Below are 22,348 nucleotides of genomic sequence, written 5' to 3'. Positions count from 1 at the left end.
CGTCGTGTTCCAAGATGACATCCTGGTCACAGGTCGTGACACCGCCGAACATCTGAACAGCCTGGAAGAGGTTCTACATCGTCTGGACAAAGTGGAACTCAGACTGAAACATTCGAAGTGCGTCTTCATGGCACCGGAAGTCGAATTCCTGGGGAGGAAAATTGCTGCTGACGGCATCAGGCCCATGGACTCGAAAACCAAGGCCAGCAAAAATGCATCCAAGCCTCAGAATGTGATGGAGCTGCGTTCGTTCCTGGGTCTACTCAATTACTTCGGTAATTTCCTACCCAGATTGAGCACTTTATTAGAGCCACTGCACATGCTGCTAAGAAAAAGCGACAATGGATCTTGCTTCACCAGTCTGGAGTTTCAAGAGTTCATGAAACTCAATGGTAACAAACATGTAAGGTCAGCACCATTCAAACCCGCATCTAATGGTCAAGCAGAGCGTGCTGTCCAAACCATCAAACAGAGCATGAAACGTGTAACTCAAGGTTCACTGCAGACTCGCTTGTCATGCATATTGCTTAGTTACAGGGCAAGTCCCTACACGCTTACCGGGGTCTCCCCTGCTGAACTATTGATGAAGAGAGGTCTCAAGACCAAGCTCTCTCTTGTCCACCCTGTCTTGAATGATCATGTTGAATACAGACGTCAAAGTCAGCAGTGATATCATGATCGCGCTGCTGTGTCACGTGACATTTCTGTTAACGATCCTGTGTATGCACTAAATTATGGTCAAGGTCCCAAGTGGATCGCCGGTACTGTTACGGCCAAGGAGGGTAACAGAATGTTTATCGTCAAGCTCAAGTAATGGGCAAACATGCAGGAAACATGTTGATCAGATAAAGCTGTGGTACACGGATGAACCAGAACAGTCTGAGGAAGACACAATCAGTGACCAACCAACCTACCCTCAGTCACCAGAGGACTCCGCTGTCATCAGTGAATCTGGACTTTCAATCCCTGACATGTTCATTGCCACTCCCATCAGATCGGCCCCAGCCCCCAGTCATAACAGACTCAGAACGTTCACCCTGGGCTGGCGTTGAACTGAGACGATCAACTCGGGAGCGGAAAGCCCCGGACTGCATCAATTTGTAAAAAGACTGTTACTAATATCTGAAAGGGGGATATTGTCATGTATGTATGCTTGGGGTCACTAGCCACCAGGTGGCGCCACTGTCGGAGGTCATTGGGCTGTGCGCACGTGGGTGTGGCCCAGGTATAAAAGGCCAGCCATCATGTAATGTGATCACTTTGGGCCCTAATAAAGCAGAGCCAGGTTTGTACCTGTGTTAGTTTACAGTATTCAGTCTATCGAGTTATTACATACACAACAGATACAATGATTATTTGGTCCATGAACAATCACTTTGAAGGGTGGAATTTTATTGATTTCTCTCCCACTGGCCCCTCCTAAATTAAGAATTCAAGTCAAATTGCAACTTTGATGATGAACCGACCTCTGGAAGTCCCAGATCTCAATGTGTCATGCAATCTCTCCAAGGTGCTGGTTTCCGATTTCAAAGGAGAATGACAGAAAGCTCACCCTGCATTGCCTTTCTGTTACCATTCCTTTGGCGAGATTGTATCTTGTTCGTGAAAACAAATCAAACTGTGCACACTTATGTAAAAAGAGGGAAAAAAAGTGATATTGAACTCTGTGTAAAGTTGCCAGAGTTTGTGGTAACTCATTTTCAGATCTAATCTGAACCAGGTGCCTTGGCAGATTGGCCCAGACCATGTGGGACACATATTGCAGCACAGTGTGTCTCATTGTACACAAACGCCAGAGTGTGTTCGCAAAACCACACTCAGGCCAGCAGACAGACCCCATCAGCATTGCTTTCCTGGTGAAGGGGATTCTCATCACTGCCACCAATTTAAGAATATTATTTTGAAAGCTTGTGAAGGGCCAAAGAGTGGAATAAAACATCAACCTAGTGTTTTAAAATCTTTATGTTGTAAGGAAAAGGAAAGACATATCTAACGCAGAAAAGTGTGAAGTGATAGAATGAGGGGAAGCAATATAAACCAAAGGGTACAATTCTAAAGGGGTGATGGGGGGGGGGGGGGCGTGAATAGCGAGACCTCGGGGTATATGCACAAATCGTTGAAGGTGGCAGGGCACGTTGACAATGCGGTTAAAAAAGCTTACGGGATCGTGGACTTCATAAATAGAGGCATCGGGGGAGAAATTGGGGTAATTTGTGCCTCCTGTTGGGGGGCATTAACAGCAGGGCTCTGGCACGGTGCCACTAAATCCCTGCTGAATTTATCAGGTTTTCTCAGGTAACTGGCAGCGCCGTGCACAGCCCCCTGAAGCTGTGCGGGGCGATGATAGCACCAGCTTCAGGGGTCGCGTAACGGGTTCGCGGGGCGCTCGTTAAAGGGGAGGTGGCACTCGGTGGCGGCCTGTTGCCACGATCTGGCGCTCCGCTTGAGTACCGGGCTGGTACCATGGCACCCCCCTCCCCAGCGGTCCAGATCGGGACCCGCAGAGTCGGCAGCTTGGCCCCTCCCCTTTAATGAAGGGGACTGCCCCGTCTACAAGGCAGCGTTATGCTCCCCAGCACGTAGCGTGCGCCCCTCTCTGATTGCATCCGGCGTTAGTGCCCCACAGACCAAGGGGAGCATGTTATTTTGCGCTCCACTTGCTCTCGGGGACGGTAACCCCAATATCACCAGCGGGGCAGACCGTCCACGCCTGGCCTGAGAACTCCCGCCTCCCGGCTGTTACCGCCCCCAGACGGGGCGCAATGCAATTTCCCCCCCCCTTCCCCCCACCCCCATAGAGTACAAAAGCAAGGAAATTATGATGAATCTCTATAAAACACGGATTCGGCCTCAACTGGAGTATTGTGTCCAATTCTGGGCTCCACACTTTAGGAAGGATGTGAAGGCCTTAGAGAGGGTGCAGAGAGATTTCCGAGAATGGTCCCAGGGATGAGGGACTTCAATTACGTAGATAGACTGGAGAAGCTGGGGTTGTTTTCTGATATGTTCAGAATAACTCCACAAGATTGTATTGTCAGCTCAAACCATTGTAACCTTGGTCTCTTTAATATAACTCCAAAGTGAGGCAGCGTGGTGAACTGCCTTTTATACCTGCTTGCTCCAGGGTACACAGGTGATCCATCGGTCTCCCACAGGTGTGCCCCCTAGTGGCAAGTCTTACACACAGGTGAAGTTCACATGCATAACATTCTCCTTGGAGCAGAGAAGGCTGAGAGGAGATTTGATCGAGGTGTTCAAAATCATGAGGGGTCTGGATAGAGTAGATCGCGAGAAACTGTTCCCATTGGTGGAAGGGTCGCGAACCAGAGGACACAGATTTAAGGTGATTGGCAGAAGAACCAAAGGCGACATGAGGAAAAACGTTTTTACGCAGCGAGTGGTTAGGATCTGGAATGCGCTGCCTGAGAGGGTGGCGGAGGCAGACTCAATCGTGGCTTTCAAACGCGAGTTGGATAAGTAAAAAGAAAGAAAGACTTGCATTTCTATAGCACCTTTCACGACCACCGGACGTCTTAAAGTGCTTTACAGCCAATAAAGTACCCGAAGGGCTACGGGGAAAGGGCGGGGGAGTGGGGCTGGCTGTGGTGCTCTTGCAGAGAGCCGGCACGGGCTCGACGGGCCGAATGGCCTCCTTCTGTGCTGTAAACATTCTGTGATTCCGAGAACTTACAACAACATGTTTTGTATAACACAGTCTGAGCGATCCCGTCCTAAAGCAATCGAGGACAGGGTATCTGAAGAGTGAACTTGCCGTGTAGCATGCATTGTCACTTCCTCAGGGCATCCAGGAGAGCTTCGCAATCAGTAGGTTCTTCTTGAGCTGCAGTTGCAGGTAGGCGAGCAAGGCGGCAGCCAAATTGTGCTCAGCAGGATGTCACAAACAACCAATGAGATGAACGGCCAGATAATGTGTTTTGGTTTTGTTGTTTGAGGGATCAGTGTTGGGCCAGGACACCAACAATGCAGTGCACCCTTGGTCCAGGACTGGAATGTCAGCCTGGATTATGGGATCAGGGCCTGGAGTTATGATTCAGGTCATCATCCAGGGGCAATTAAATCAAACTGACAGTTAGGGTAGTGCAAAAAAAAAATGACCGCTTATTGAAAGTGATCAGCAACCGGTACCTTTGGAATGAATTGAGGGCAAGGAGAGCGACTTTGCACCTGGGGCCTGGAACTGGCTTTCGAGGCGATGACAAGAAGGAGGTCCACAGTTTTGATGCTCGATGAAAGGACATAAGAAATAGGAACAGGAGTTGACCATTCGGCCTCTCAAGCCTGCTTCGCCATTTAATACGATCATGGCTGATCTGATCTTGGGCTCAACTCCACTTCCCTGCCCGCTCACCATAACCCTCGACTTCCCCTGTAGCTCAAAGGTCAGAAAGAATGAGTTAGAGTGGGAGACAGTGATGAGTTTTGATATGAGGATGCGGGGGGGGGGGGCATGGGGAAAGCACACACAGACCGAAGCTTAGAAAGGGGCAACATGAAAGTTCAGAGAACTGATGAACAGGGCGACAAAGAGAGAAGAGGGATTGTGATGTGGGAGAGGTGAGACTGGGATTGGCTACTGCATGATGAGATTTTGATTATCCTCCATGGCCCTCGCCCCTCCCTATCTCTGTAATCTCCTCCAGCCCCACAGCCCCCCGAGATGTCTGCACTCCTCTAATTCTGGCCTCCTGAGCATCCCTGATTATAATCGCTCCACCATCGGTGGCCGTGCCTTCTGTTGCCTGGGCCCCAAGCTCTGGAACTCCCTCCCTAAACCTCTCCACCTCATTACCTCTCTCTCCTCCTTCAAAAAGCTCCTTAAAACCTACCTCTTTGACCAAGCTTTTGGTCACCTGCGCTAATATCTCCTTATGCGGCTCAGTGTCATTTTTATCGCATAACACTCCTGTGAAGCGGCTTGGGACGTTTCACTGCGTTAAAGGCGCTATATAATTACAAGTTGTTGTTGTTGTTGCTGTTTAAAAGATCCTCCCCAAATATGGGAGCAGGATTCCCGAATTGGGTTTTATAAAAAGTTAAGAGTTAAGTATCACGGTTTAAACAGAAATAGAGAATTGGAGCTTCTGGACACAAGCACAAGAGGCATTGCCAACTAAATCTAGCAAATCTGATCATCTATTGGACAATTTATTGTTGAACAGATTAGGATTTTAGATTGACAGTGCCAATGGAAACCTGTGGTTAATCGACAAATCCAACTGGATTATTAATAAAGACTGGTGTAATCGGCCTGCCAAAATCCTCGGGGGGGGCAACATGCCAACTGAGATCAGGATTCAGTTCTGATGTTACTGTCGACATTTATCGCAGAGAGGAGACGTTCAACCAGAGCCAGAATCGAAGCCAGTCCTGTGAGATGAAAAAGCTGCAGCTTAGAAATTATTCTGGGTGTGACGTTTCCTGCTATTTTAGCGCAAGTGTTAGCCCATTTGATATAATGGGCTAGAACCTCCACTTTTGAGCTTATCACTCAAAAATGGGTGCTATTTCCGGCGTGGGTGGTACAACAGGGTTTTCAGATCAACGGCTTCTCGCCCATTCTCAAAACACCTCGTCTACATTTTTGAAAATGGACGTTACCGTGAGCGATGTCAAATGGCGGTAGTGTTAAATTTTTTTGACCTTCTGCCGTAAAGTGTGGCTGTCCTTAGCAACGGCATGGCAACACTCGATTCCCGCGATTCAGGAGGTCAAGGGTCACCATGATATGCACAGAAGAGGAGACAGAGAGAGAGGGAGCTCAGAGGGACTGAAGGTGTGTCTGGGTGTGGGTGTGGCTGCTTTGGGAGGAAGGAGGGAGACTTTAGAGCTTCACAACAAGTAGGCAAACAAAAAGTAGCTGTTACCAGCCACATATTTGACCGAATTTGCCCTGTAATGGAGAGAGAGGAGGAGGCATCACAGCACGCTGTGGAGACTGAGACTGGAGAGAGCAGTGAGGTGGGAGGGGAGCACATTGGAGGCCGCAAAAGAGCGAGGAGGTTCTCGGACGAGGCAAATGCCTCCCTCCTGCAGGAGGTGGAGTCAAGCTGGGGTGATTTGACAGAGGGAGGGCGTGGGAAGCCCACCCCAAAGGCCTACCAGAGGATATGGACCGAGATAGCCGAGGTGGTCTCGTCAGCAACCAACGAGGTGCATGAGGGCAACCAATGCCACAAACGATGGAACGACCTTGTGGGATCTGCAAGAGTAAGTATTACATTGATTTACATGTACTTATGTATTTATATAATTTGATTTGTAACAGTCATGAGTGACTATCAGCAGGTGTGAGGTCTTGCACTTTTACCGGGAATGTTTTACTCAAAGCCTGCGGTCACAGTGTACGTCTTTAGGTAAAGAATGATAATAATCCTAATAATGATGATTACATCTGTCAGTTATGTGTTGTATCAGTCTCTATGACAGTATCTAGCAATGATATCATGCAATGATCTCATGTCATGCCGTCCTGTCACCTTTTACAGAAGAAGCTATCAACGATGAGGTCCGTGCAGAGGTGAACGGGTGGGGGGCCACCAGTCCCCAGTGACATCACTGAGATAGAGGAGCGGGTGCTCACACTCGTGGGGAAGCACCCCCGGACAGCCCGGACACACCTGCAGACCCTGAAGTGATGCCACGTGAGTAAAGCTTACACCATTGTGTGATGTAAAGTCAATAGATGCCACACCCACTCATATCCAAACAATCATTGCAATGCACAATGTGTTGATGGTCATGAAATGTGATGTCTGCGATGATTTTGAGAGCGGTGGTGCTTTTGTCGTGCATATGCTGTGTGTAGCGCTGGACTCACCTTGTCACCCGAGCACCCCCTTCTCCTCTAACAACCTCATTTGTATCTTGCAGCTCAGCCAGCAGCGCTGCCCCAGGCAAGGCCACAGAGGCCAGAAGGTGGGGGCATGGGGCAGGAGATCCTACACTTGGTGCTGAGGAGCTCCGATTGTCGCCCGTCAATCCGCTGGGTCTGTTCTTGACGGATGAGAACGCGGACTCGAAGAACCTGCATTGCCACGCTCCAGAACCCATTCCACCCCAAGGTCATCTATTGGTCCTCCGGTCATTCCCGCCTCCACTCTGGAGGTGCAAGTGCCAAGCACCTCTCCACAGGGCACTCCATTTATCCCCAGGACAGCGCCGACCCCGCGGAGGTCTCATGGACGCAGAAGGTCTGTTCCATGAGCGCGACATGACAGCGGAGAGATGGTACAGTTGTCCAGGAGGACTGTAGACATTGGTGACCAGCTCATCGAAGCATTGGGGGGCATATCCCGACACCTGGCCACCATGTCCGAGTGCCTCACGCATGGCGGAGGCACTGGATGCGATAGCCAGGAACACTGCTGCCACAGGCCTCCCAGTGTCCCAGAGCACGGCACTCCACCCCTAGGTCCCGCACCACCACTGTGAACAACAGATGAGAGCAAGGACCAAGATCCTGCTCTGCATCAGAGAATGTTGCCCCCTCGGCAGCCCCCGCTCCCGTACTCGTCCAACCAACACATCTGCCTTCATCCCCCCCCAATGAGGCACCACCGAAGGAGCTCCTCGGCCAGGCGCTATGGAGCGAGGAGGGGAAGGGGTAGAAATGGGGAGAAGGAGAGGGGGGAAGGAAAGTGAGGTGCATGTGCGCAGGTGTTGGCTGTGTTATAGCTCCATCCGGGTCTATGCAATTTGTTGCAATGTGTGGGGACTGGGGACCACGCTCCTGCTTTGCCTTTGTATTCTGTGTTGCTGGACATGGTGACCATGTAATTTATGTCAATGGTGGAAAAAGTGGGATGTGGGTGGGGGTTGGGTGTTATTGGCTGTGATACTTATGATTTCAGACCAATATTGATATTAAACTTTTGTTATTGAACATAACCTTGTTGCACATTGTCTCAGATAGCTGGACCGTCACACACTGGTGATTCCTTACCATGAAAGGGTTAAATACAACTTAACATCAATCAATGTAAACTTTAACTGGCACCAAGGTGATGGGCACCATTGATGTCTGAGCTTCACACACACAGCAGTGTGTCAGCGTTGTCACTCACATCAGCGCTCTTTAGTCAAATCTTTCCGATATCAGCTCCTCACGTAAGAGTAGGATTTAACAAATGCCAGCCACACCACTGGCATCTGTCCCGGTTAGTTCCACTTTTTGTGGGTGGTTTTTTGAGCGGACGATATTCTGGGCGTTATGTTGGGAGGTGGTGAAATTGATGGTGGGCGATCTCCATGGCCGCTAGTTTGGGTAAATATGCTCCTTGCGACAAAAAACAGTTGCCGGGCGTTATTATTGAATCTCGGCGTTAAGTCCGTGAGGAAAGTAACGCTGGGCGATATTATGGGCGTTGAATTTGCCCATTCTGCTGATTCCGTCCAAGAAAAGTGGGCGGGTGGTGATATTTATCCTTGGCGTTTAGCCCATTGGGAAAATAACGCTCGGCGATAAGTCTCCTAAAAATGCCCGTCAGTTTCCATTTTGTGCCAGAATGGGCGATATCTGGGCGTTATACGTCATCTCAGCGGTTAAATGGGCGTTAAGTGGGCAAACAAAGTGGAGGTTCTAGCCCAATGTATGTTAAAATGTCATCTAAGCTCATTAAAAGCACCCAATTACTAATATATCAATAGAAACCTGTAGTAGGGCATTCGGCCCCTCGAGCCTGCTCCACCATTCAATAAGATCATGGCTGATCATCCGCCCGATCCCCATTTCCCTCGATTCTCCTACAGTCCAAAAATCTATCGATCTCAGTCTTGAACATACTTAAAGACTGAGCCTCCACAGCCCTCTGGGGAGAGAATTCCAAAGATTCACCACCCTCCTAGTGAAGAAATTCCTCCTCGCCTCAGTCCTAAATGGCCGACCCCTTATCCTGAGATTGTGACCTCTGGTTCTAGACTCCCCAGCCCGGGGGAAACATCCTCCCTGCATCTACCCTGTCAATCCCCCTCAGAATCTTGCATGTTTCAATGAGATCGCCTCTCATTCTTCTAAACTCCAGAGCGTACAGGACCAACCTCCTCAATCTCTCCTCATAGGGCAACCCTCTCATCCCACTTCCCTAACAATAAACCCGAGGATATGAGGGTGAAATAACAGGGCTTCACACCGTCCAAACGATCCCATCATTCTAGACTGGGCTTGTATACCATCAAGTGTAGGGACGCTTTCAGCGGGGGCGGAGTGCTTTCAACGGGGTCGGGGCGATAACATCGGGGGCAGGGCTCTCAGCAGGGGCAGGGCATTATCAGTGGGGGCGGGGCTATTAGTGGGGGCGGGGCACTGTCAGCGGGGGCGGGGCTCTATCAGTGAGGGTGGGGCACTGTGGGGCGGGGCTCTATCAGCGGGGGCGGGGCTCTATTAGCGGGGCGGGGCACTATCAATGGCGGTGGGCATTATTAGCTTTGCGCCTGCGCTAACTCCCGCACAATTCTGCGGGAGTCGGTAGCCGCCCCAACCCCCAGGAGATCGCACCCCGTGAGGCCCCCCCGGAGCTGCAAACGGGACGGTGTCTAGTCTGTATTGAAACGCCGGGTCCCAGCAGTCAGGGCAGAGTGGGCCAGCCCAGTAATCTGTGCACGCCCCGGCCAAGGCTCCGTGAAACTGAATCCACCAACTGTGAGTGCTTCCTGGCAAAGGGACCGAGCTTCCAGTGCCACTGTCTGGCTGATCCCTGACAATCATTCATTCCAATGACTTTCCCCGTGTACCAACCCTCCACAAAACCGACTGCACTCACGGGAAAACCCGATAGTCACAAGCACAGCACAGAAACAGGTCATTGGACCCAACAGCTCCGTTCTGGACTTTCTGCTCCACACGAGTTTCCTCCCATCCCTCTTCATCTCACCCCTTGTGTCAGTCGCGTCTCAGTGGGCAGCACTCTCGTCTGTGGGTTCCAGTCCCACTCCAGCGACTTGAGCACAAGAATCTAGGCTGACACTCCCAGTGCAGTACTAAGGGAGTGCTGCACTGTCAGAGGGGCAGTACTGAGGGAGCGCTGCACTGTCGGAGGGGCAGTACTGAGGGAGCGCTGCATTGTCGGAGGGGCAGTACTGATGGAGCGCCGCACTGTCGGAGGGGCAGTACTGAGGGAGTGCCGCACTGTCGGAGGGGCAGTACTGAGGGAGCGCCGCACTGACGGAGGGGCAGTACTGAGGGAGCGCTGCACTGATGGAGGGGCAGCACTGAGGGAGTGCCGCACTGTCGGAGGGGCAGTACTGAGGGAGTGCTGCACTGTCGGAGGGGCAGTACTGAGGGAGCGCCGCACTGTCGGAGGGGCAGTACTGAGGGAGCGCCGCACTGTCGGAGGGGCAGTACTGAAGGAGTGCCGCACTGTCGGAGGGGCAGTACTGAGGGAGCGCCGCACTGTCGGAGGGGCAGTACTGAGGGAGTGCCGCACTGTCGGAGGGGCAGTACTGAGGGAGTGCCGCACTGTCGGAGGGGCAGTACTGAGGGAGTGCCGCACTGTCGGAGGGGCAGTACTGAGGGAGTGCAGCACTGTCGGAGGTGCTGTTTTTCAGATGAGACGTTAAACCGAGGCCCCGTCTCCTCTCAGAACCCATGGCACTATTTTGAAGAAGAGCAGGGGAGTTCTCCTCGGTGTCCTGGGGTCAATATCCCTCAATCAACATCACTAAAACAGATTATCTGGTCATTATGACATTAATACAAAAACAAAATACTGCGGATGCTGGAATCTGGAAAAAAAACAGAAAATGCCGGAAATATTCAGCGGGTCAGGCAGCGTCTGTGGAGAGAGAAACAGAGTTAATGTTTCGGGTCAGTGACCCTTCGTCAGAACTGGAGAGTGTTCGGAAAGAACGGATTCTTAACCAGCACTGAAAGGGGGAGGGGAAGGAAGAACAAAAGGGAAGGTCTGTGACAGGGTGGAAGGCAGGAGAGATTGGAGAGACAAAATGGACGATGGGCCGAATTCAAATGGTAATGCCAGGAGTTAGACAAACATTAGTCAAGATCGGGTGTGAATGGTGGGATAATGACCAACTGCCATTAGAGACATGGAGAAAAAAAGAAAGAAACAGGCTCGAGAGGATGGAGGGTGGGTCGGGGGCGTGGGGGGGATGGAGGGCGGGGGGGTCAGGGGTGTGGGGGGGATGGAGGACGGGGGGGATCAGGGGCGTGGGGGGGATGGAGGGTGGGGGGGATGGGGGCTCTGGGGGACGGGGGCTCGGGGGGGACGGGAGCCAAAGATTGGCAGCGGTTATGCTCTGAAATTGTTGAACACGGTGTTGAGTCCAGAAGGCTGTAAAGTCATTGCTGTTTGTGGGAGCTTGCTGTGCGCAAATTGGCTGCCTTGTTTCCCACATTACCATAACGACTACACTCCAAAAGTACTTGATTGGCTGTAATATGCTTTGTGATGTCCTGAAGTCACGAAAGGCCATGTAAATGTAAGTCTTTCTTTTCCATCAGCATATCCAATTCCGGGCACGGCACTTTAGGAAGGATGTGAAGGCCTCAGAGAGGGAGCAGAATAGATTTCCGAGAATGGTTCCAGGGATGAGGGACTTCAGTGACGGGGATAGACTGGAGAAGCTGGGGTTGTTCTCCTTGGAGCAGAGAAGGTTGAGAGGAGATTTGATCGAGGTGTTCAAAATCATGAGGGGTCTGTACAGAGTAGATAGGGAGTCCCACATTCTCACCACTCTCTGGGTAAAGAAGTTTCTCCTAATTCCCGATTGGAATATTAGTGACTGTCTTATATCGATGGCCCCTAGTTCTGGTCTCCCCCACCAGTGGGAACATCTTCTCCAGGCCTACCCTCTCCATCATTTTAAAGACCTCTATCAGCTCACCCCTCGGCCTTCTCTGATAGTTACAATCTCTCAGTTCTGGTATCGTCCTTGTACATCTTTTTTGCACCTTCTCCAATGCTTCTATATCCTTTTTATAATTATATATAATTATGGAGACCAGAACTGCAGACAGTTCTCCAAGTGTGGTCTGACTAGTTTGCCTGAAAGTGTCAATAACTCTTTTTATTCACACCCGAGGTGGAGACAGGCCGGTGGAATAGTTCAAACTCGAGCCCAGAATCGGTCAGATGAAAGTTCTTGCTCTCTGTAGCCTGAATGAGATTGGGCGGCCTGGGATTCTGCAACTAATGATGGTCAGACTGGTCAAATCCTGCACAAAGCTCACAGTATATAGTGCAGTACTGATACCCGCCCTCCTATATGCTTCAGAGACATGGACTATGTACATAGAAACATAGAAAATAGGTGCAGGAGTAGGCCATTCAGCCCTTCGAGCCTGCACCACCATTCAATAAGATCATGGCTGATCATTCCCTCAGTACCCCATTCCTGCTTTCTCTCCATACCCCTTGATCCCTTTAGCCGAAAGGGCCATATCTAACTCCCTCTTGAATATATCCAATGAACTGGCATCAACAACTCTCTGCGGCAGGGAATTCCACAGGTTAACAACTCTCTCAGTGAAGAAGTTTCTCCTCATCTCAGTCCTAAATGGGTTACCCCTTATCCTTAGACTGTGTCCCCTGGTTCTGGACTTCCCCAACATCGGGAACATTCTTCCTGCATCTAACCTGTCCAGTCCCGTCAGAACTTTATATGTTTCTATGAGATCCCCTCTCATCCTTCTAAACTCCAGTGAATACAGGCCAAGTCGATCCAGTCTCTCCTCATATGTCAGTCCTGCCATCCCAGGAATCAGTCTGGTGAAACTTCGCTGCACTCCCTCAATAGCAAGAACGTCCTTCTTCAGATTAAGAGACCAAAACTGAACACAATATTCCAGGTGAGGCCTCACCAAGGCCCTGTACAACTGCAGTAAGACCTCCCTGCTCCTATACTCAAATCCCCTAGCTATGAAGGCCAACATACCATTTGCCTTCTTCACCGCCTGCTGTACCTGCATGCCAACTTTCAATGACTGATGTACCATGACACCCAGGTCTCGTTGCATCTCCCTTTTCCTAATCTGCTGCCATTCAGATAATATTCTGCCTTCGTGTTTTTGCCACCAAAGTGGATAACCTCACATGTATCCACATTATACTGCATCTGCCATGCGTTTGCCCACTCACCTAACCTGTCCAAGTCACCCTGCAGTCTCTTAGCATCCTCCTCACAGCTCACACCCCCACCCAGTTTAGTGTCATCTGCAAACTTGGTAATATTACACTCAATTTCTTCATCTAAATCATTAATGTATATTGTAAATAGCTGGGGTCACAGCATTAGTGACTGCCTGACATTCTGAAAAGGACTCGTTTATCCCAACTCTCTGCTTCCTGACTGCCAACCAGTTCTCTACCCACGTCAGGACATTACCCCCAATACCATGTGCTTTAATTTTGCACACGAATCTCTTGTCAAAAGCCTTTTGAAAGTCCAAATACACCACATCCACTGGCTCCCCCTTGTCCACTCTACTAGTTACATCCTCAAAAAATTCTAGAAGATTTGTCAAGCATGATTTCCCTTTCATAAATCCATGCTGACTTGGACCGATCCTGTCACTGCTTTCCAAATGCGCTGCTATTACATCTTTAATAATTGATTCCAACATTTTCCCCACTACTGATATCAGGCTAACTGGTCTATAATTACACGTTTTCTCTCTCCCTCCTTTCTTAAAAAGTGGTGTTACATTAGTTACCCTCCAGTCCATAGAAACTGATCCAGAGTCAATAGACTGTTGGAAAATGATCACCAATGCATCCACTATTTCTAGGGCCACTTCCTTAAGTACTCAGGGATGTAGACTCTGAGACCCCGGGGATTTATCGGCCTTCAATCCCATCAATTTCCCTAACACAATTTCATGCCTAATAAGGATTTCCTTCAGTTCCTCCTTCTCACTAGATCCTCGGTCCCCTAGTATTTCTGGAAGGTTATTGTGTCTTCCTTCGTGAAGACAGAACCAAAGTATTTGTTCAACTGGTCTGCCATTTCTTTGTTCCCCATTATAAATTCACTTGAATCTGACTGCAAGGGACCCAAGTTTTGTCTTCACTAATCTTTTTTTATTCACATATCTATAGAAGCTTTTGCAGTCAGTTTTTATGTTCCCAGCAAACTTCCTCTCATACTCTATTTTCCCCCTCCTAATTAAATTATTTGACCTCCTCTGCTGAATTATAAAATTCTCCCAGTCCTCAGGTTTGCTGCTTTTTCTGGCCAATTTATATGCCTTTTCCTTGGATTTAACACTATCCTTAATTTCCCTTGTTAGCCACGGTTGAGCCACCTTCCCCGTTTTATTTTTATGCCAGACAGGGATGTACAATTGTTGAAGTTCATCCATGTGATCTTTAAATGTTTGCCATTGCCTATCCACCGGCAACCCTTTAAGTATCATTCGCCCGTCTATTCTAGCCAATTCACGTCTCATACCATCAAAGTTACCTTTCCTTAAGTTCAGGACCCTAGTCTCTGAATTAACTGTGTCACTCTCCATCTTAATAAAGAATTCTACCATATTATGGTCACTCCCAAGGGGCCTCGTACAACAAGATTGCTAATTAGTCCTTTCTCATTACACATCACCCAGTCTAGGATGGCCAGCTCTCTAGTTGGTTCCTCGACATATTGGTCTAGAAAACCATCCCTTATACACTCCAGGAAATCCTCCTCCACCGCAATGCTACCAGTTTGGTTAGCCCAATCAATATGTAGATTAAAGTTGCCCATGATAACTGCTGTACCTTTAATGCACGCGTCCCTAATTTCTTGTTTGATGATGTCCCCAAACTCACTACTAGTGTTTGGTGGTCTGTACACAACTCCCACTAGCGTTTTCTGCCCTTTGGTATTCTGTAACTCCATCCATACCAATTCCACATCATCCACTTTTGACAAGGTCCCACACAAGAGATTGGTGTGCAAAATCAAAGCACATGGTATTGGGGGTAATACACTGATGAAGATAAAAAACAGATTGGCAGACAGGATGCAAAGAGTCTGGAGAAACGGGTCCTTTTCAGAATGGCAGGCAGTGACTAGTGGAGTGCCGCAGGACTCAGTGCTGGGACCCCAGCTCTTTACAATATACATCAATGATTTAGATGAAGGAATTGAGTGTAATATCTCCAAGCTTGCAGATGACACTAAACTGGGTGGTGGTGTGAGCTGTCAGGAGGACGCTAAGAGGCTGCAGGATGACTTGGACAGGTTAGGTGAGTGGGACTCTGGGGAGGTACCAGCGGATTGGAAAGCAGCTAATATAATGCCTCTGTTTAAAAAAGGGGGCAGACAAAAGGCAGGTAACTATAGGCCGGTTAGTTTAACATCTGTAGTGGGGAAAATGCTTGAAGCTATCATTAAGGAAGAAATAGCGGGACATCTAGATAGGAATAGTGCAATCAAGCAGACGCAACATTGATTCATGAAGGGGAAATCATGTTTAACTAATTTACTGGAATTCTTTGAGGATATAACGAGCATGGTGGATAGAGGTGTACCGATGGATGTGGTGTATTTAGATTTCCAAAAGGCATTCCATAAGGTGCCACACAAAAGGTTACTGCAGAAGATAAAGGTACGCGGAGTTAGAGGAAATGTATTAGCATGGATAGAGAATTGGCTGGCGAACAGAAAGTAGAGAGTCAGGATAAATGGGTCCTTTTCGGGTTGGAAATCGGTGGCTAGTGGTATGCCACAGGGATCGGTGCTGGGACCAGATCTGTTTACAATATACATAGATGATCTGGAAGAGGGGACAGAGTGTAGTGTAACAAAATTTGCAGATGACACAAAGATTAGTGGGAAAGTGGGTTGTGTAGTGGACACAGAGAGGTTGCAAAGAGATTTAGATAGGTTAATCGAATGGGCTAAGGTTTGGCAGATGGAATACAATGTCAGAAAATGTGAGGTCATCCACCTTGGAAAAAAAAAACAGTAAAAAGGAATATTATTTGAATGGGGAGAAATTACAACATGCTGCGGTGCAGAGGGACCTGGGGGTGGGTCCTTGTGCATGAATCCCAAAAAGTTAGTTTGCAGGTGCAGCAGGTAATCAGGAAGGCGAATGGAATGTTGGCCGTCATTGCGAGAGGGATGGAGTACAAAAGCAGGGAGGTCCTGCTGCAACTGCTTAGGGTATTGGTGAGGCCGCACCTGGAGTACTGCGTGTAGTTTTGGTCACCTTACGTAAGGAAGGATATACTGGCTTTGGAGGGGGTACAGAGACGATTCACTGGGCTGATTCCGGAGATGAGGGGGTTACCTTATGATGATAGATTGAGTAGACTGGGTCTTTACTCGTTGGAGTTCAGAAGGATGAGGGGTGGTCTTATAGAAACATTTAAAATAATGAAAGGGACAGACAAGACAGAGGCAGAGAGGTTGTTTCCACTGGTCGGGGAGACTAGAACTAGGGGGCACAGCCTCAAAATACGGGGGAGCCAATTTAAAACCGAGTTGAGAAGGAATTTCTCTGCCCAAGGAAGCAGTTGAGGCTAGCTCATTAAATGTATTCAAATCACAGATAGATAGATTTTTAACCAATAAGGGAATTAAGGGTTACGGGGAGCGGGCGGGTAAGTGGAGCTGAGTCCACGGCCAGATCAGCCATGATCTTGTTGAATGGCGGAGCAGGCTCGAGGAGCTAGATGGCCTACTCCTGTTCCTAATTCTTATGTTCTATAAAATACATGGCAGATGCAGTATAATGTGGATAAATGTGAGGTTATCCACTTTGGGGACAAAAACGTGAAGACAGAATATTATCTGAATGGCGGCAGATTAGGAAAAGGGAAGGTGTAACGAGACCTGGGTGTCATGGTACATCAATCATTGAAAATTGGCATGCAGGTACAGTAGGCGGTGAAGAAGGCAAATGGTATGTTAGCCTTCATAGCTAGGCGATTTGAGTATAGGAGCAGGGAGGTCTTACTGCAGTTGTACAGGGCCTTTTTGAGGCCTCACCTGGAATATTGTGTTCAGTTTTGGTCTCCTAATCTGAGGAAGGATGTTCTTGCTATTGAGGGAGTGCAGCGAAGGTTCACCAGACTGATTCACGGGATGGCTGGCCTGACATATGAGGAGAGACTGGATCAACTGGGCCTTTATACATTGGAGTTTAGAAGGATGAGAGGGGATCTCATAGAAACATATAAGATTCTGACGGGATTGGACAGGTTAGATGCGGGTAGAATGTTCCGGATCTTGGGGAAGTCCAGAACCAGGGGACACAGTCTTAAGATAAGGGGTAGGCCATTTAGGACTGAGATGAGGAGAAGCTTCTTCACTCAGAGAGTTGTTAACCTGTGGAATTCCCTACCGCAGAGAGTTGTTGATGTCAGTTCATTGGATATATTCAAGAGAGAGTTAGATATGGCCCTTACGGCTAAAGGGATCAAGGGGTATGGAGAGAAAGCAGGAAAGGGGTACTGAGGGAATGCTCAGCCATGATCTTATTGAATGGTGGTGCAGGCTCGAAGGGCCAAATGGCCTACTCCTGCAGCTATTTTCTATGTTTCTATGTTTCTATCCAAGCTAATGTCCTTCCTTACTTTTGCGTTAATTTCCTCTTTAACCAGTAACGCCACCCCACCTCCTTTTTCTTTCTGTCTATTCTTCCTGAATGTTGAATACCCCTGGATGTTGAGTTCCCAGCCTGGAGCCATGTCCCTGTGATGCCAATTACATCATATCCGTTAACAGCTAACTGCGCAGTTAATGTGTCCACCTTATTACGAATACTCCTCGCATTGAGGCACAGAGCCTTCAGGCTTGTCTTTTTAACTCATTTTGTCCCTTTAGAATTTTGCTGTAATGTGGCCCTTTTTGCTTTTTGCCTTGGGTTTCTCTGCCCTCCACTTTTACTTTTCTTCTTTCTATCTTTTGCTTCTGCCTCCATTCTAGTTCACTCTATCTCCCTACATAGGTTCCCATCCCCCTGCCGTATTAGTTTAACCCCTCCCCAACAGCACGAGCAAACACTCCCCCTACGACATTGGTTCCGGTCCTGCCCAGGTGCAGACTGTCCGGTTTGTACAGGTCCCACCTCTCCCAGAACCGGTTCCAATGTCACAGGAATTTGAATCCCTCCCTTCTGCACCACTCCTCAAGCCAGTTATTCATCTGAGCTATCCTGTGATTCCTAGTCTGACTAGCACGTGGCACTGATAGCAATCCTGAGATTACTACCTTTGAGGTCCTACTTTTTAATTTAGCTCCTAGCTCCCTAATTTCGTCTTGTAGGACCTCATCCCATTTTTTACCTATATTGTTGGTACCAATATGCACCACGACAACTGGCTGTTCACCCTCCCCCTTCAAAATGTACAGCAGGCACCTCAAAGCACTGGAGAAGTACTACCAACGCTGCCTCTGCAGAATCCTGCAAATCCATTGGCAGGACCGGTGCACCAACGTCAGTGTTGTCTCTCAGGCCAACATCCCCAGCATCGAGGCATTGACCACGCTCGATCAACTCCAATGGACGGGCCACACATGCCCGGTACTAGTCTCCCGAAACAAGCACTCTACTCCAAGCTACATCACAGCAAGCGAGTCCCAGGAGAGCAGAGAAAACGCTTCAAGGACACCCTCAAAGCTTCCTTGAAAAAATGCAACATCCCCACCGACACCTGGGAGTCCCTGGCCCAAAGTGAAGGAGGAGCACCCGGGAAGGTGCCAAACACCTCGAGTTTCTTCACCAGGAGCACGCAGAGGCCAAGCGGAGGCAGCGGAAGGAGCACACGACAACCCAAGCCCCCCACCCAGCCTTCCCTCCAACCACCTTCTGCCCCACCTGTGACAGAGACTGTCGGTCCCACATTGGACTCTTCAGCCACTGGAGAACTCATATGTCTGGAAGTAAGTCTTCCTCGACTCTGAGGAACTGTCTAAGAAGAGAAGATGACCGGACATGTGGTTGTTCAGAGTGGAGCAACGTAAGGATGAGGACGAGGAGGGGGCCCTGGAGGGAATCTTCGGGAAACCCCAGAGGTGACGGTGCAGGTCACAGGAGGAGGAGCCATTGCAGGTGACCGATGGATGTAGAATCAATTATCGATTCGCTTTGAGCATTGGCTGCAGTTTCGGGCCACATATTTAAATGGTGAGGGATTGGGAAATGTTGGTTTTCAGAGGGACCTGGCTGTCCTTGTACACCAATCACTGAAAGTTAACATGCAGGTACAGCAAGCAATTAAGAAAGCAAATGGTATGTTGGCCTTTAATACAAGAGGATTTGTGTATACAAGTAAAGGCGTCTTACCAAGGCCCCGTCTGCTCTCTCAAATGGACGTAAAAGATCTCATGGCACTATTTTGAAGAAGAGCAGGGGAGTTCTCCCTGGTGTCCTGGGGCCAATATTTATCCCTCAATCAACATCACTAAAACAGATTATCTGGCCATTATCACATTGCTGTGTGTGGGAGCTTGCTGTGCGCAAGTTGGCTGCCGCATTTCCCACATTACAACAGTGACTACACTCCAAAAGTACTTCACTGGCTGTAAAGTGCTTTGAGACTTCTGGTGGTCATGAAAGGCGATATATAAATGCAAGTCTTTCTTTCTTTAGTGCTGCAGATAACACACAATGCTGTCAAACAATAGTTAGACAGAAAAATAAATTTTTTGCAATAATATAAATTATCAGCGAGTCTCGCTGGACAGGTCTTTCACCGCTGGACTGGCCCACCAGATGCCCCTCTGGCTCAGTGTGTAAAGGAACCTCCCAGCGTGGTACCAAGACCAGGTGAGGGTCCCATTCTTGGTCTGCCCCGAGGCCGAGTGTCTCAGCACGGGGATGGGGTGAGGGCAGGATAGCCTCATTATGCCAGGGTCAGCCAGTGGGGAAATAAGCCCGCCACAGTTCTTGCTCCTGCTCACTGTGCAGTGACATCCGCTGGGACCTGTTTGAATGTCAGGGTAGGGCAGGATCGGGATCAGGGTTTGTAGTCACCACCACCCTCCCCCTCCCCTCTCCCTCCTCCTCCTCCCCCTCCTCCTCCTCCTCCCCACTCCCCCTCCTCCTTCTCCTACCCTCCCCCTCCTCCTACCGCCCTCCCCTCCTCCCCCTCCCCCTCCTCCTCCCCCTCCCCATCTCCCTCCTCCTCCTCTTCACCGCTCTCCCTCCTCCTACTCCCCCTCCCCCTCCTCCTCCTCCCCCTCCCCTCCTCCTCCCCTCTCCCTCCTTCCCCTCCCCCTCCTCCTCCTCCCCACTCCCCCTCCCCCTCCCCCGCTCCCTCCACCGCCCTCCTCTCCCTCCTCCTCTTCACCGCTCTCCCTCCTCCTACTCCCCCTCCCCCTCCTCCTCCTCCCCTCTCCCTCCTTCCCCTCCCCCTCCTCCTCCTCCCCACTCCCCCTCCCCCTCCCCCGCTCCCTCCAACCCCCTCCTCCCCCTCCCCTCCTCCTCCTCCCCTCCTCCTCCTTCTCCTCCTCCTCCCATCCCCCTCTCCTCCTCCTCCTCTTCCTACCCCTCCTCCCCCTCCCCCTCCTCCTCCTCCTCCCCCTCCTCCTCCTCCTCCTCCACCTCCTCCCTTTCCTCTTCCTCTTCCTCTTCCTCTTCCTCATTCTCCTCCCCCTCCCCTTCCCCCTCCCCCTCCTCCCCGTGACTAACTCGCCCAACACCGGGAGCCCAACTTCCCGATGACGGGGAAGCTCTTGGCTGAAGTCCGGGTGAGGGGCCTGTGACTGTGCACAGAAGGTGAGCTGCACCAGGCCAACGCCAGCTTTTATCGAGCGATTGTGATGTTCCAGCCAATCGGGAGGTGGGTGAGGTGCCAATCAGTGAAAAGGTGGGAAGCATTTCCCGTGAAATACGAGAAATCCCCAGTGAGATATAAAAAGCAGAATTGTGGAACACTTCTTGAAGTACTCAGCTGCTATGAATCTGTCTCACAACCAAGATTAAAGCCTGGCTCAAGCTATCTTTGGATGTGGCTCTGGATTTATGATGATGAAAACCAGCAGGCCCTTGAAACTCACGGCTCTGCAGTGAGAATGGGGATGGGAAGCCTGTGCCAGCCCATAATATCATTGACAGGGAGCCAACAACATCTTACAACACTGCAGCCACTCCAGTTCTCTCGCAGTCCCGAGTTTAATCGCACTGTTTGTCTCCTCACACACTAACCCGTCACTCGCCCTCCACCTCCCTCATTGTAGCGGCAGAGCTGAGGCAGGAAGTTGACCGGCTGATGAATGATTAAAGCACACTCAGGCCCTGAGCAGCAATTTCACACTCACTCTAATTAAATGGAGCAATCAATTAGGCACACGGTGAAATCAGTGCTCTCGGTTGCCGCCGAGTACCTCACAGTAATGGAGCAGTGTCTGATATCTGCACGTTCAATCGCTGGAGAAACACCCAACGATGCCTCCGCAAGATCCTGCAAATCCCCCGGGAGGACAGACGCACCAACGTCAGTGTTCTCGATCGGGCCAACATCCCCAGCATCGAAGCACTGACCACACTCGACCAGCTCCGATGGGCACAGCACATTGTCTGCACACCCAACATATGACCCCCAAAGCAAGCGCTCTACTCGGAACTTCTACACGGCAAGCCAGTCCCAGGTGAGCAGAGGAAACATTTCAAGGACCAACTCTCACCCCTCCGCCCCCGCCCCAACTTTTCCCACATCCCCCCCACCGCCCCAACTCTCCCCCTCCCACACACCCCACTGCCCTCAAAGCCTCCTTGATAAAGTGTAACATCCCCACCGACACCTGGGAGTCCCTGGCCAAAGACCGCCCCAAGTGGAGGAAGTGCATCTGGGAGAGCGCTGAGCACCTCGAGTCTCGTCGCCGAGAGCATGCAGAAACCAAGCGCAGGCAGCGGAAGGAGCGTGCGGCAAACCAGTCCCACCCTCCCCTTCCCTCAACCACTGTCTGTCCCACCTGTGACAGAGACTGTAATTCCCGTATTGGACTGTTCAGTCACCTGAGAACTCACTTTTAGATTGGAAGCAAGTCTTCCTCGATTCCGAGGGACTGCCTGTGATGGGATGATGATGTATGGGGCTGAATTTTCGGTTGGAGGATGGCAGGACAGTAAATCTTGTGCTGGGAAATGGTTTGTGATGGCAGCCAAGAAATTCGGTTGCTGAGCCCTGAGAGTGGAGCGAGTCGCTAGGGGCAACGTTCCACACCCCTCTCAGGCCGCTGGGTCGGGGGAGTGACTGAATAGCCCGAGCTATAGAACTGGCCTCGGAGTGCCCTGAGAGAGGCCTCCCTAGGGAAAAACACATTCCCAATATACTGCTCACCCCAAATAAAGTTACATTGCAGAAATAAAACCAAATAAAACAATCACATTGACCTCGTGCGGTCTTTCGTTTCCTCACTGTCACCGAGACAGCTC

This window comes from Pristiophorus japonicus, chromosome 17 (assembly GCF_044704955.1).
Source record: "Pristiophorus japonicus isolate sPriJap1 chromosome 17, sPriJap1.hap1, whole genome shotgun sequence".
NCBI classification, from domain to species: domain Eukaryota; kingdom Metazoa; phylum Chordata; class Chondrichthyes; family Pristiophoridae; genus Pristiophorus; species Pristiophorus japonicus.
Note: the sequence above shows the minus strand (reverse complement) of the source record.